General features: G+C 43.2%; 1 protein-coding gene across 1 annotated transcript in view; it reads right to left on the bottom strand.

Moving 5' to 3' along the window:
* The window catches only part of LOC311130833 (26S proteasome non-ATPase regulatory subunit 1), a 116,675-nt gene that overhangs the window by 46,979 nt on the left and 55,306 nt on the right, over window positions 1-14,390 (bottom strand). The window lies entirely within an intron of this gene.

Raw genomic sequence — 14,390 nt, forward strand, 5'->3', positions numbered from 1 at the left:
CATGCAAAGTGGCATATTCCTTTGCTATAGCCTGCATAACATATTTCAATAAATATGTTATAAACAATTTAAAAATGCAAGAGATGACCTGGCAGCTCAAAGCAGGGCCATGCAAAGTGCTAAGACTTTCACCAAAGCAGTGCAAAATGTCCAGTCAGAAAATATATGTTAGTTTTTTTCTCTCTCAATGTCGGATGATCTGGGCCATTTAGCCAAACACCTTATAGCTGACACTCTATAAAAGCCAGATTTTGTATTTTCTGTCCATTTGATATGAATATGACTGGTTTTTATGCATGCTGGCTTTCTCCCGCCGCCACCCACCTCGCTACTTCATGATTAAACAATTATTTTAGCCAACGGCGTTCTAGGCTCTCTCTGAAAGTTTAAAGTGGTTTCTGAATAACTTAAAAAACATGATAGGGCTAAGGTAATGAGAGAGGTAGAACAAACAATAGCAAGATAGAAAAATCTAACGAGTAGTTTGAACAAATCTTACAGTTGAGCAAAGCTTAGACTATTAAAAAATAAATTATGTATGCATCCTTCCTACTTACTGTTGCGAAGAACGTTCAAAAGCTACTAATTAAAATAGCCTATCAAAAGCAATAAAGGGATACTTCGGGATTTTGGCAATGAAGCCCTTTGTCTACTTCCCCAGAGTCAGATGAACTCGTGGATCCCATTTTTATGACTTTGCGTGCAGTTTGAAGGAAGTTGCGTAATGACTGCAGGACATTAAGGCTTGTCCGGGGCAAGTAAAAAAAAACAGAAGAGATTTCAGTTGTCCGAATGGACAAGTAAAATCTTTTAAAAATACAAAATCGCACAAAAATATAAAACAATTACTTCGGTCAGAATTGGATCAGGCAACGCACAGCGTGACAGTGCATGGTTGACATTGAGTAAATTGCCCATATTCCTATTTGCTATAGCCTATTTCAATAAATATATTATATTTACACAAAGCAAAAGAACAACGCAGACAGAGCGAAGAGTCTCACCAAAGCAGCGCAAAAAATCTGGTCAGTAAATATGTTTTGATCGAATGTTGGATGATCTGGGCCAATAGCCAAAGTCAATTTTCTCTCCATTTGATATGAAGATGACTTGGCCTATTACACCACTCTTTCAGTTTAATGCATGTTAGATTTCTCCTGAGGCGCTATTTCATGATCAAACAATGAATGAATCTAACGGAGTTCTAGGCTATCTCAGAAAGTTAAGTTGTTTTTCAATATCCCCAAAACATGAGAGGCCTAAGGTAATCATGAGAGAGATAGAAGAAACAATAGCAAGATATAAAAATCAAATGAGAAATTTGAACAAACCTTACAGTTGAGCAAAGCATTATGAGACAGAAATTATGCATGCATGCGAGGCTGAAAAAAAATCCCTCCTTTCAATTTGCGAACCAAACGACCAAAAGCCTAATCCTACTAATTGATGAGTGAGAATGACGCAGTTTTACAGCCCTCTAACCAATTGTACTATTATGTGTGTTTTTTCGCGTTATTTGTAATTTATTCTGTACATAATGTTTCTGCCACCGTCTCTTATGACCAAAAATAGCTTTTGGATATCAGGACAGTGATTACTCACCTCGTATTGGACGAAGATTTTTTCTTCAACGAGTCAGACACGAAGGATATCCTACAGACACCCGACAAGGCCCAAATCCCTGTCATTCGCATGAGAAAGAGACAGAGATATCGTGGACGTAGGTCGGGGTCCGACGGCGAGTAAACTGCCTCTTCCATCAAGCCTATTTGCCAATGTTCAATCATTTGAAAATAAATTAGACGACCTAAGATTACGGTTATCCTACCAACGGGACATTAAAAACTGTAATATCTTATGTTTCACTGAGTCGTGGCTGAACAACGACATGGATAACATACAGTTGGCGGGATATACGCTACATCAGCACGATAGAACGGCTGACTCCGGTAAGACAAGGGGTGGCGGTCTGTGTATATTTGTAAACAACAGCTGGTGCATAAAATCTTATACTAAGGAAGTCTCGAGGTTTTGCTCGCCTGAGGTAGAGTATCTCAAGCTGTAGACCACACTATTTACCATGAGAGTTTTCATCTATATTTTTCGTAGCTGTCTATTTACCACCACAAACCGATGCAGGCACTACGATTGCATTCAATGAGCTGTATAAGGCCATAAGTAAACAGGAAAACGCTCATCCAGAGGCAGCGCTCCTAGTGGCCGGGGATTTTAATGCAGGGAAACTTAAATCCGTTCTACCTCATTTCTACCAGCATGTTAAATGTGCAACCAGAGGGAAAAAAACTCTAGACCACCTTTATTCCACACACAGAGACTCATACAAAGCTCGGACGCTTATAAGAAATCCCGCTATGCCCTCCGACGAGCCATCAAACAGGCAAAGAGTCAATACAGGACTAAGATTTAAATCGTACTACACCGGCTCTGACGCTCGTCGGATGTGGCAGGGCTAGAAAACTATTACAGACTACAAAGGGAAGCACAGCCGCGAGCTGCACAGTGATACAAGCCTACCAGACGAGCTAAATCACTTCAATGCTCGCTTCGAGGCAAGCAACACTGAAGCATGCATGAGAGGATCAGCTGTTCCGGATGACTTGTGATCAAGCTCTCTGTAGCCGATGTGAGTAAGACCTTTAAACAGGTCAACATTCACAAGGCAACAGGGCCAGACGTATTACCAGGACGTGTACTCTGAGCATGCACTGACCAACTGGCAAGTGTCTTCACTGACAATTTCAACATGTCCCTGACTGAGTCTGTAATACCAACATGTTTCAAGCAGACCACCATAGTCCCTGTGCCCAAGAACACTAAGAACCTGCCTAAATGACTACCGACCCGTAGCACTCACGTCTGTGGCCATGAAGTGCTTTGAAAGGCTGGTCATGGCTCACATCAACACCATTATCCCAGAAACCCTAGACCCACACCAATTTGCATACCACCCCAACAGATCCACAGATGATGCAATCTCTATGGCACTCCACACTGCCCTTTCCCACATGGACAAGAGGAAGACCTATGTGATAATGCTATTCATTGACTACAGCTCAGCGTTCAACACCATAGTGCCCTCAAAGCTCATCACTAAGCTAAGGACCCTGGGACTGAACACCTCCCTCTGCAACTGGATCCTGGACTTCCTGACGGGCCGCCCCCAGGTGGTAAGGGTAGGTAACAACACATCTGCCACGCTGATCCTCAACACGGGTGCCCCTCAGGGGTGCGTGCTCAGTCCCCTCCTGTACTCCCTGTTCACCCATGACTGCATGGCCAGGCACGACTCCAACACCATCATTAAGTTTGCTGACGACACAACAGTGGTAGGCCTGATCACCGACAACGATGAGACAGCCTATAGGGAGGTCAGAGACCTGGCCGTGTGGTGCCAGGATAACAACCTCTCCCTCAACGTGATCAAGACAAAGGAGATGATTGTGGACTACAGGAAAAAAAAGAGGACTGAGCACGTCCCCATTCTCATCTACAGGGCTGTAGTGGAACAGGTTGAGAGCTTCAAGTTCCTTGGTGTCCACATCACCAACAAACTATCATGGTCCAAACACACCAAGACAGTCGTGAGGAGGGCGCGACAAAGCCTATTCCCCCTCAGGAGACTGAAAATATTTGGCATGGGTCCTCAGATCCTCAAAAAGATCTACAGCTGCACCATTGAGAGCATCCTGACTGGTTGCATCACTGCCTGGTATGGCAATTGCTCGGCCTCCGACTGCAAGACACTACAGAGGGTAGTGCGTACGGCCCAGTACATCACTGGGGCCAAGCTTCCTGCCATCCAGGACCTCTATACCAGGCGGTGTCAGAGGAAGGCCCTAAAAATGATCAAAGACTCCAGCCACCCTAGTCATAGACTGTTCTCTCTGCTACCGCACAGCAAGCGGTACCGGAGCGCCAAGTCTAGGTCCAAAAGGCTTCTTAACAGCTTCTACCCCCAAGCCATAAGACTCCTGAACAGCTAATCATGGCTACCCGGACTATTTGATTTGATTTAATTGAAATATCCTAAAAGCATTAAGACAAATTGAAGTTATGAAGAGTATTTTCCAAACTATTCATAAAGTGTTTAATGTCCTAAAGTTGCAGCTTTTAAATGGGAATAATTATGTAAATCGGAGTCTGCTATTCTCAATCACAGATTTATTTTGAATGACATATTTTAGGCCACAAGAAGTGAAATTGAGCAAACAATACCAAGATGGAAAAATCAAACGAGGAGTCTAAAGAAAACTTAGGCTACAGCTTAGGAAAACGTATGAAATAAATGATGTGTAGTTGGCCTAGGCCTATTTCCATATTATTCTAGCAATGTGCACCCTACCTAAAAAGCATATAGTAGCCTAGGCCTAATGAGAGAGCAGGATGGAGGCAAAAATGCAAATCAGTTTATAATTATCCAGTTTTGAGGACAGCACAGTTGCTCTGCAGCCCATGATGATTTACAACCCATCACAAGACGCACAGCCATCAAGGCTCGAGGCTCGTTGACTGTGTCACTTGATCCATCTGCGCGCTTCATCACACACAGACACAAAGATAGCCAGATAGTCCTAGGCTACTACACATCTCTTTCGTGCCACAACTCCACCAGAGTGGAATAGGTTATTCGAAAAGATTTGGCTCCACTAAATATATTTTGTCACTAGCTAGGTTTATATCCAATTGGCGACAGATTTTCATGCAAGTATTCTAAAATCCACATAAAAGCAATATGCGCATTTTCCTACCAGAGATGTGTTTCCATCAAATGGACTTGTTGCAGATATAAGGCTGTGCGTGACGACGTAGCGCACATAAAATACCTTTTGCAGTTAAATTCCCAATAAAAAATTACAAGTTAAATGGGTTTCCATCTGAGTTTTAACTCTGGTTTTCTCACACACAAAAAAAGCGCTATATAGCGAGTGTGCCCACTCTGGTATTGGCATGTGCGCGCTAGCCAACAGCGCTATCTGCGTGCTGTTGGCTAGAGCGCACGTATAGCCTACATGATGAGAGCGAGATTATTTTTATTAGTCAAACGGCAGCCAAGCATCGATTCTCATGTCACCAGAATAAGACCTTCGATATTTATTGGAAAGGAGCATCAAACGCATCACCTTGCACTTTCACCACCCTGTGAAGTTCATCATAATTTATTTAATCTGTAACCTAACAAACTGCATGCTTTCCCAATGAGTGGTAGTGGGAGGATCACACGTCATTGCATGACTTCAAGTTTACTTCGATATGATGGTTACTATATCAATATTTGCGCATAAAAGCACTTCCCCCGACATTTTTCACATAATTCATTTTACAGACACAAAAAGATCCCCCCGTGTCTAGAGTATTTTGTTTTGAGGAACATTTGGGAAGTTTACCGAAAAATGTTAAAGTCCTTTTTTATTTTATTTTGGGGAAAAGTGACTTCAGCTTTCGGACAATTAAAGAGTCTGTCCTACTTGTCTGAAGGACAAGTGGCTAAAAAAGGTTAATGTCAAGGCCTGGACTGGAAGTGCTAGCAGATAATCATTGCGATAATGCTAATCAGCATTGGCTCACAAAACTACCTCCTACTTCCTTCATACTGGACACAGTGACATAAAAATGATATCCACGAGTTCATCTGACTCTAGGGAAGTAGATAAAGAGCCTCATTGCCAAAATCCCAAAGCATACCTTTAAGACAAGTCAAAGTTATGAAGAGTATATCCCAAAAAGGCTTATTTAATAAAGTGTTTGTCCTAAAGTTGCAGCTTTCAAATGGGAACAATTGTGAAAATCAGAGTCTATAGGTGATTCTCTATCACAGCTTTATTTTGAATGACATCGCCCAACCCTAGAGCACACCTCATGTTTCATTTCACCAGACGTCCAGACGATGTCTGACGCTTAGAGAACAGGAAAAACAAAAAAGCACAGTAGCGCCAGATCAATACATCCCTTCCACTCTCAGCCTCCAGAGAAGGCCAGTGAAGAGGCACACATAGTAGGTGACAGAAGCAGGGAAACACTAAGGTTAATGAGTCAAGGTTAATGAGTCATGAAAAGCACCTACAGTGGGGGAAAAAAGTGTTTAGTCAGCCACCAATTGTGCAAGTTCTCCCACTTAAAAAGATGAGAGAGGCCTGTAATTTTCATCATAGGTACACGTCAACTATGACAGACAAAATGAGGGAAAAAAATCCAGAAAATCACATTGTAGGATTTTTAATGAATTTATTTGCAAATTATGGTGGAAAATAAGTATTTGGTCAATAACAAAAGTTTCTCAATACTTTGTTATATACCCTTTGTTGGCAATGACACAGGTCAAACGTTTTCTGTAAGTCTTCACAAGGTTTTCACACACTGTTGCTGGTATTTTGGCCCATTCCTCAGTCGTCCTGGTCCCTTTGCTGAAAAAAGCCCCAAAGCATGATGTTTCCACCCCCATGCTTCACAGTAGGTATGGTGTTCTTTGGATGCAACTCAGCATTCTTTGTCCTCCAAACACGACGAGTTGAGTTTTTACCAAAAAGTTCTATTTTGGTTTCATCTGACCATATGACATTCTCCCAATCCTCTTCTGGATCATCCAAATGCACTCTAGCAAACTTCAGACGGGCCTGGACATGTACTGGCTTAAGCAGGGGGACACGTCTGGCACTGCAGGATTTGAGTCCCTGGCGGCGTAGTGTGTTACTGATGGTAGGCTTTGTTACTTTGGTCCCAGCTCTCTGCAGGTCATTCACTAGGTCCCCTGTGTGGTTCTGGGATTTTTGCTCACCGTTCTTGTGATCATTTTGACCCCACGGGGTGAGATCTTGCGTGGAGCCCCAGATCGAGGGAGATTATCAGTGGTCTTGTATGTCTTCCATTTCCTAATAATTGCTCCCACAGTTGATTTCTTCAAACCAAGCTGCTTACCTATTGCAGATTCAGTCTTCCCAGCCTGGTGCAGGTCTACAATTTTGTTTCTGGTGTCCTTTGACAGCTCTTTGGTCTTGGCCATAGTGGAGTTTGGAGTGTGACTGTTTGAGGTTGTGGACAGGTGTCTTTTATACTGATAACAAGTTCAAACAGGTGCCATTAATACAGGTAACGAGTGGAGGACAGAGGAGCCTCTTAAAGAAGAAGTTACAGGTCTGTGAGAGCCAGAAATCTTGCTTGTTTGTAGGTGACCAAATACTTATTTTCCACCATAATTTGCAAATAAATTCATAAAAAATCCTACAATGTGATTTTCTGGAGAAAAAAAATCTCAATTTGTCTGTCATAGTTGACGTGTACCTATGATGAAAATTACAGGCCTCTCTCATCTTTTTAAGTGGGAGAACTTTCACAATTGGTGGCTGACTAAATACTTTTTTTCCCCACTGTATGTAGTGTTGCTTTCCACAAACAGACATAAGAAAGTTTTGCAGCTCTTCTCTTTGTGCACCATCAATCCCACTCCAATTAGAAATGACTGCAGACTTAATCAAGAGTAGAAAGGGCAGAAAATCTAAGTGAAAACATGTCCATTGTTATCCTGTATAACTAGAAGATATCTAAAAAATTGGGCACGTCATGGTCGGAATATTTAAGTAAGCTGAAACTTCAAATTGTATTTATTTCAATAATGTTTTCAAGTAGCATTCGCAGTGTTGGTCCAGGAAGGTGGAGAACAGATGTCTGTGAGGTGCTATCAGCAAGTCTCTCAGCAACTCCTTACATCAGAGGATCAGGAACATCCATGTGATCCACACAGGAATCAGGAATGACCTTTGACTGTAATTAAAAGGCAATTGCTTGGCCAGTGGGGGTAGTGCAGTCCTTAACACCAGTGGTCATGAATTAGAGCACTATCAAAAGTTCATTAGCCCGGTATCTGAGTGAGATGAAATGTTCTCGGCTCCCGTGATTTGAGACGCTAAACAGGCACTGAAAGGGAGCTTATAAAATACCTTGTCTGGTCCACCTCCTGTCTGGACACCTGAGGTGCATTAGGAGCACAGTAGACTTCAGGAACATCATATTTCTACTAATCTTTATGGATTTTCATCTGGTTTTAAAAGTAATGCAACGAGACAGCAGTGGAAGTAATATACACATGCAAGGATATGTTTTTTTGTGTATTTTTCGTATATATTTCTCAATCTCACTTCCCATCTTTTGACTAAATATACTTTCCTGCAACCCGCCTCACCCAATGTGGAACGGATTCTATTATTTCTTTATACCTTCTTATCTAGAACCTCCGGCTGAAACTAGCCAGCTAACTAGCTACTTGCTATTAGCCACCGTTAGCGGTCTTCACCATTGTCTGTGGCCTGCACTACCTACCAGCCAGCTCTAGCCTGGACAATTATTGGCCAGTCTGCACATCGCGCTATCGAGCCAGAGCATATCAGATTTTCTGCCGGAACCACTGAACCTTAACACCGGATCATCGCAACTAGCTAGCTGCAACCGAATGGCTGTTGTTGTTGTTGGCTAATCACCACTGTCCCGAAGCAAGCCCCAGTTAGCCTTGAGCCAGGCCCATCACCCGGCTATCTACCTCTCTGTCAACTGGACGGGACCTCCTAGTGTTGACAGGGAGCCCCGCCGATCCATCACGCCTGGTCTGCCGACGTAATCGTCAGATGTGGTTTCAACAGGCTTCCCGTTGCGACGAATACGAAGATCCATCTGCTAGCACCGGCCCGTTAGCACACGCAATCAACAGCCGTGCCTCCTGCTCGCCTGTGCCGTAGCAGCCACTGAACTGCTCCCGGATTCACCTATTGCTGTTCACTGGACCTTATGATCACTCAACTACACAGCTGATGCCTGATGGACTGTTCCTTTATACGGTACCCCATCCTGTTTATCTGTTTAGCCTCAGCTCAAACTTTCGTCGCCATTACCAGCTGATGTCTTACCTCTCTCGAATAACACCTGTGATTGCTTTATGCCTCTCTCCCATGTCAATATGCCTTGCCTTTTGCTGTTTCGGTTAGGTCTTATTGTACTATTTCACTGTAGAGCCCCTAGTCCTGCTCAACCTGCCTCAGATAGCTCCTTTGTCCCACCCCCCACACACACGGAGACCGGCTCAAATCGGTGCCTCCAGTGATGCTATCTCTTTCATCGTTACCCAACGCTTAGGTTTACCTCCACTGTACTCATGTCCTTCCATATCCTTGTCTGTACATAATGCCCTGGATCTATTCTACAACGCCCGGAAATCTGCCCCTTTTATTCCTGTACCCAACACTCTAGAAGACCAGTTCTTAAAGCCTTTAGCCGTATCCTTATTCTATTCCTCCTCTGTTCCCCAGGCGCTATCATTTGTTGACTTCTGTAACCGCAAAAGCCTTGGTTTCTTGCATGTTAACATCAGAAGCCTCCTCCCGAAGTTTGAGTTATTCACTGCGTTAGCACACTCCACCAACCCTGATGTTCTAGCAGTGTCTGAATCCTAGCTTAGGAAGGCCACCAAAGATTCAGAAATGTCCATTCCCATCTACAACATTTTCCGCCTAGACAGAACTGCCAAAGGGGGCGGAATTGCAATCTACAGTTGAGATAGCCTGCAGAGCTCTATCATACTATCCACTATTGAGCTTCTATTTCTAAAAATCCAGAAATAAGTCTCTCACTGTTGCCGCATGCTACAGACCCCCCTCAGCCCCCAGCTGTGCCCTGGACACCATATGTGAATTGATTGCCCCCCATCTATCCTCAGAGTTTGTATTGCTTGGTGACCTAAACTGGGATATGCTTAACACCCCGGCCGTCCTACAATCTAAACTAGATGCCCTCAATTTCACACAAATTATCAAGGAACCTACCAGGTACAACCCTAAATCCGTTAACATGGGCACCCTCATAGATTTCATCCTGACTAATTTACCCTCTGAATACACCTCCGCCGTCTTCAACCAGGATCTCAGCGATCACTGCCTTATTGCCTGCGTCCGTAACGGGTCCGCGGTCAAACGACCACCCCTCATCACTGTCAAACGCTCCCTAAAACACTTCAGCGAGCAGGCCTTTCTAATTGACCTGGCCCGGGTATCCTGGATGGATATTGACCTCATTCCATCAGTAGAGGATGCCTGGTTGTTCTTTAAAAGTGCTTTCCCCATTCAAAAAATGCAGAACTAAGAACAGATATAGCCCCTGGTTCACCCCAGACTTGACTGCCCTTGACCAGCACAAAAACATCCTGTGGCATACTGTATTAGCATCGAACAGCCCCCGCGATATGCAACTTTTCAGGGAAGTCAGTAACCAATATACACAATCAGTTAGGAAAGCAAAGGCTAGCTTTTTCAAACAGAAATGTGCATTCTGTAGCACTAACTCCAAAAAGTTTTGGGACACTGTAAAGTCCATGGAGAATAAGAGCACCTCCTCCCAGCTGCCCACTGCACCGAGGCTAGGAAACACTGTCAGTACCGATAAATCTCACAAGTATTTTGCTATGGCTGGCCATGCTTTCCACCTGGCTACCCCCCCCCAGCTAAAATTAGCCGCCGAAATTGTCGCAACCCTTATTACCAGCCTGTTCAACCTCTCTTTCGTATCGTCTGAGATCCCCAGAGATTGGAAAGCTGCCGCGGTCATCCCCCTCCAGATCCAAACTGTTACAGAACTATATCCATCCTGCCCTGCCTTTCGAAAGTATTTGAAAGCCAAGTTAACAAACAGATCACCGACCATTTTGAATCCCACTGCACCTTCTCCGCTATGCAATCTGGTTTCCGAGCTGGTCATGGGTGCACCTCAGCCACGGTCAAGGTCCTAAACGATATTATAACCGCAATCGATAAAAGACAGTACTGTGCAGCCGTCTTCATCGACCTGGCCAAGGCTTTCAACTCCGTCAATCACCGCATTCTTATTGGCAGACTAAATAGCCTTGGTTTCTCAAATGACTGCCTCGCCTGGTTCACCAACTACTTCTCAGATAGAGTTCAATGTGTCAAATCGGAGGGCCTGTTGTCTGGACCTCTGGCAGTCTCTATGGGGGTGCCACAGGGTTCAATTCTCGGGCCGACTCTATTCTCTGTGTATATCAATGATGTCGCTCTTGCTGCTGGTGACGCTCGGATCCACCTCTATGCAGACGACACCATTTTGTATACATCTGGCCCTTCATTGGACACTGTGTTAACAAACCTCCAAACGAGCTTCAATGCCATACAGCACTCCTTCCGTAGCCTCCAACTGCTCTTAAACTCTAGTAAAACTAAATGCATGCTCTTCAATCGAACGCTGCTCGCACCCGCCCGACTAGAATCACTACTCTCGGCGGGTCTGACTTAGAATATGTGGACAACTACAAATACCTAGGTGTCTGGTTAGACCGTAAACTCTCCTTCCAGACTCACATTAACCATCTCCAATCCAAAGTTACATCTAGGCAAATCCCTGCCTTATCTTAGATCATTGGTCACCATAGCAACACCCACCCGTAGTATGCGCTCCAGCAGGTATATCTCACTGATCATCCCCAAAGCCAACACCTCCTTTGGCTGCCATTCCTTCCATTTCTCTGCTGCCAATGACTGGAACAAACTGCAAAAATCTCTGAAGCTGGAGACTCTCGTCTCCCTCACTAACTTTAAGCATCAGTTGTCAGAGCAGCTTACAGATCACTGCACCTGTACACAGCCCATATGTAATTAGCCCACCCAACTACCTCATCCCCATATTGTTATTTCTTTTGCTCATTTGCACCCCAGTATCTCTATTTGCACATCATCTTCTGCACATCTATCATTCCAGTGTTAATACTAAATTGTAATTATTTTGCACTATGGCCTATTTATTGCCTTGCCTCCATAACTTACTACATTTGCACACACTGTATATAGATTTTCTATTGTGTTATTGACTGTACGTTTTATTTATCCCATATGTAACTCTGTTGTTGTTGTTTTTAATCGCACTGCTTTGCTTTATCTTGGCCAGGTCGCAGTTGTAAATGAGAACCTGTTCTCAACTGGCTTACCTGGTTAAATAAAGGTGAAATAAAATAAAAAGGTGTATGCATATCAATTCTAACAAAAATGGTTGGCTCTGCAATTTCTAATATAGCCGTTTTCAGGCCATCTTTTAAATAATTATATCTTGGACCAAAAAATGTCAATAAACGTTTGAGACTAGGCAGACAAATATATTTTCAAGAAGTGAAAATGCAGTTTCAATAGGACATCACTAACAACTCCCTCCTCCTCCAATGTCCATCCCCAGCCCCTACTGGAGGAGAGAACAGAAAGTGACAAATATAAACAGTAGGACGGCTGTGTTGAAGGAAATTACCTCCCAGAACCACTGGCATTCGGCCAACTCTGAGACATTCATCAATTTTCTCCTTAGCATGACTCATGGGTAAACGTGGAGGTGGGAGGAAGAAAGAGTGAGAAAGAGCAAGTCGACTAAAGACAGACAGAGAGAGAGCGAGCGAGACAGACAGAGAGACCGAGACAGTGAGACCGAGACAGAGAGACAGACAGAGAAAGAGAGACCGTGAGAGAGCGAGACCCTGAGAGAGAGAGAGACATACAGACAGAAGAGGGAGAGAGACATCGAAGACATCTGAACGTTTTCAACCTGTGATCACAGTAGGTGATGCGAATCCAAACCGGGGGCTCATCCAACATGTGGGGACAAAGGAAATTCCTCAGCATGGAATGCACCAAAGTTAGTTAATATTAGGCAATTATTTTCACAAGGGAATGGCTGCCTAGGACATTTTATGATTTTGGAGGGGTTCTACGTATAAAAACGTGAGCGGGGACAAGAAAAAAAAAAAGCTGCCACTCTGAAGGAGTCTGAGGATTGAGTTGTTTGGTGATGACCAGCACTGTTCATCCAACGCGCAAGGTATTGCTTGATTGGAAAGTAAGGATATAGCAGCTCTGAATGCGATGCAAATGAACCAGACAAACTAAAGGAGAACACACAGGCTTCTGCCTTAGCTGAAGGTAAGAAAGTGTCACTTACTGTTTGTTCATCATTCTAAAATAAATCAAATAATCACAAATCTACAGAAAATTGTTAAATTGGTCAAATAGTCTACAATTTGTAAGAACTTTTGAGGTTCGCTTGTTCTAGCGTCAGACTATACCATTCCACCAGACCAGTTCACTTCTAATAAAACCAGTTGTTTCTTTTTGCTAAGACCCCTGAAGTCTTTTCTGTTATGAAGTGCATTTATAAAAAGCCTTTGAAGGCCCTCACAGACAGAGCCGCACTGACTGCTGTAGACAAATGATAAAACAGTGACAACTTAAATAGAGATAAGCAGTTTGTTTCTAGGGAGCGGCTTCACCTAGCGGGCTAGAGGCTAAGGAGAGTCAAATAATTGTTCTGCACTTTAATTTAATATTTAATATGCCATTTAGCAGACGCTTTTATCCAAAGCGACTTACAGTCATGTGCGCATACATTTTTACGTATGGGTGGTCCCGGGGATTGAACCCACTACCCTGGCGTTACAAGCGCCATACTCTACCAATTGAGCTACAGAGGACCACTTCAAAGACTCTTGGAGGATGTCCAAATTAACATTAAAAGGCTATGATAAATTGATGGAAAAAAACATGTATATTTAGAGAATGAAATGTATCTATTTAGAGTAATACTATTGTCAATTAAATAATGACTTTGGTCTAGAAATATGAAAGGAAAACAAGCCACTAGGATATGCAATAAATAAGCAAAGTTTTAAGTTACTATAAAAACTACAAAGCTAAACTAAAATCGCATTTGAAAATGAAAATAAATAAGCTTAATTAAATTGTATGTTCAAAACTAAACCATGCATAATTTACTATCAGTTAAATAAATAATTCTAGCTATGTTTTTTTAAATGACATGCAATGGTTTTTAACCTTACGGGTTAAAATGTGTTTTGTAAGTTAGTTGTTCGAAAACTACAGAAATAGACCTAGAACGAACATATTAGCAGTAGATTTTTTATACTACTAATGAATATACAGGAAAAATCCATAACATTTGTTATTATAAATGTCACTCATCATTAGGTCTTCAAACTGAAGCTAATGTCCCCTTCAGAGTAAGGGGTTTAACATTGTCGCTTTTGTTTCCTTCTAAAACTTTTAGTAGAAACTGGCCTGTTCTAGGGAGTACACAAACAAGAAGACACTGGCGCCCGGACTACGAGTCAGACAACCAACTCTTGACCTAACATCCCCTTTACTGTGGTAGTACAACTGTGCTTGGATTACTGCCTGGAACAAGCTTGAGGCGACCTGTTCAGTTTTGCAGCGGCAGGGCTTATTCGATTGTGACGTGGCCCTTTTGGTTTGTACGCTGCGTCCGAGGATGAGCAACCGCCCTGTGTGCTGGCTCTGAGCTGCCCTCCGCTGCCCTCCCCTGTGCCC

This window comes from Coregonus lavaretus (assembly GCF_964263955.1).
Source record: "Coregonus lavaretus genome assembly, chromosome: 6".
NCBI classification, from domain to species: domain Eukaryota; kingdom Metazoa; phylum Chordata; class Actinopteri; order Salmoniformes; family Salmonidae; genus Coregonus; species Coregonus lavaretus.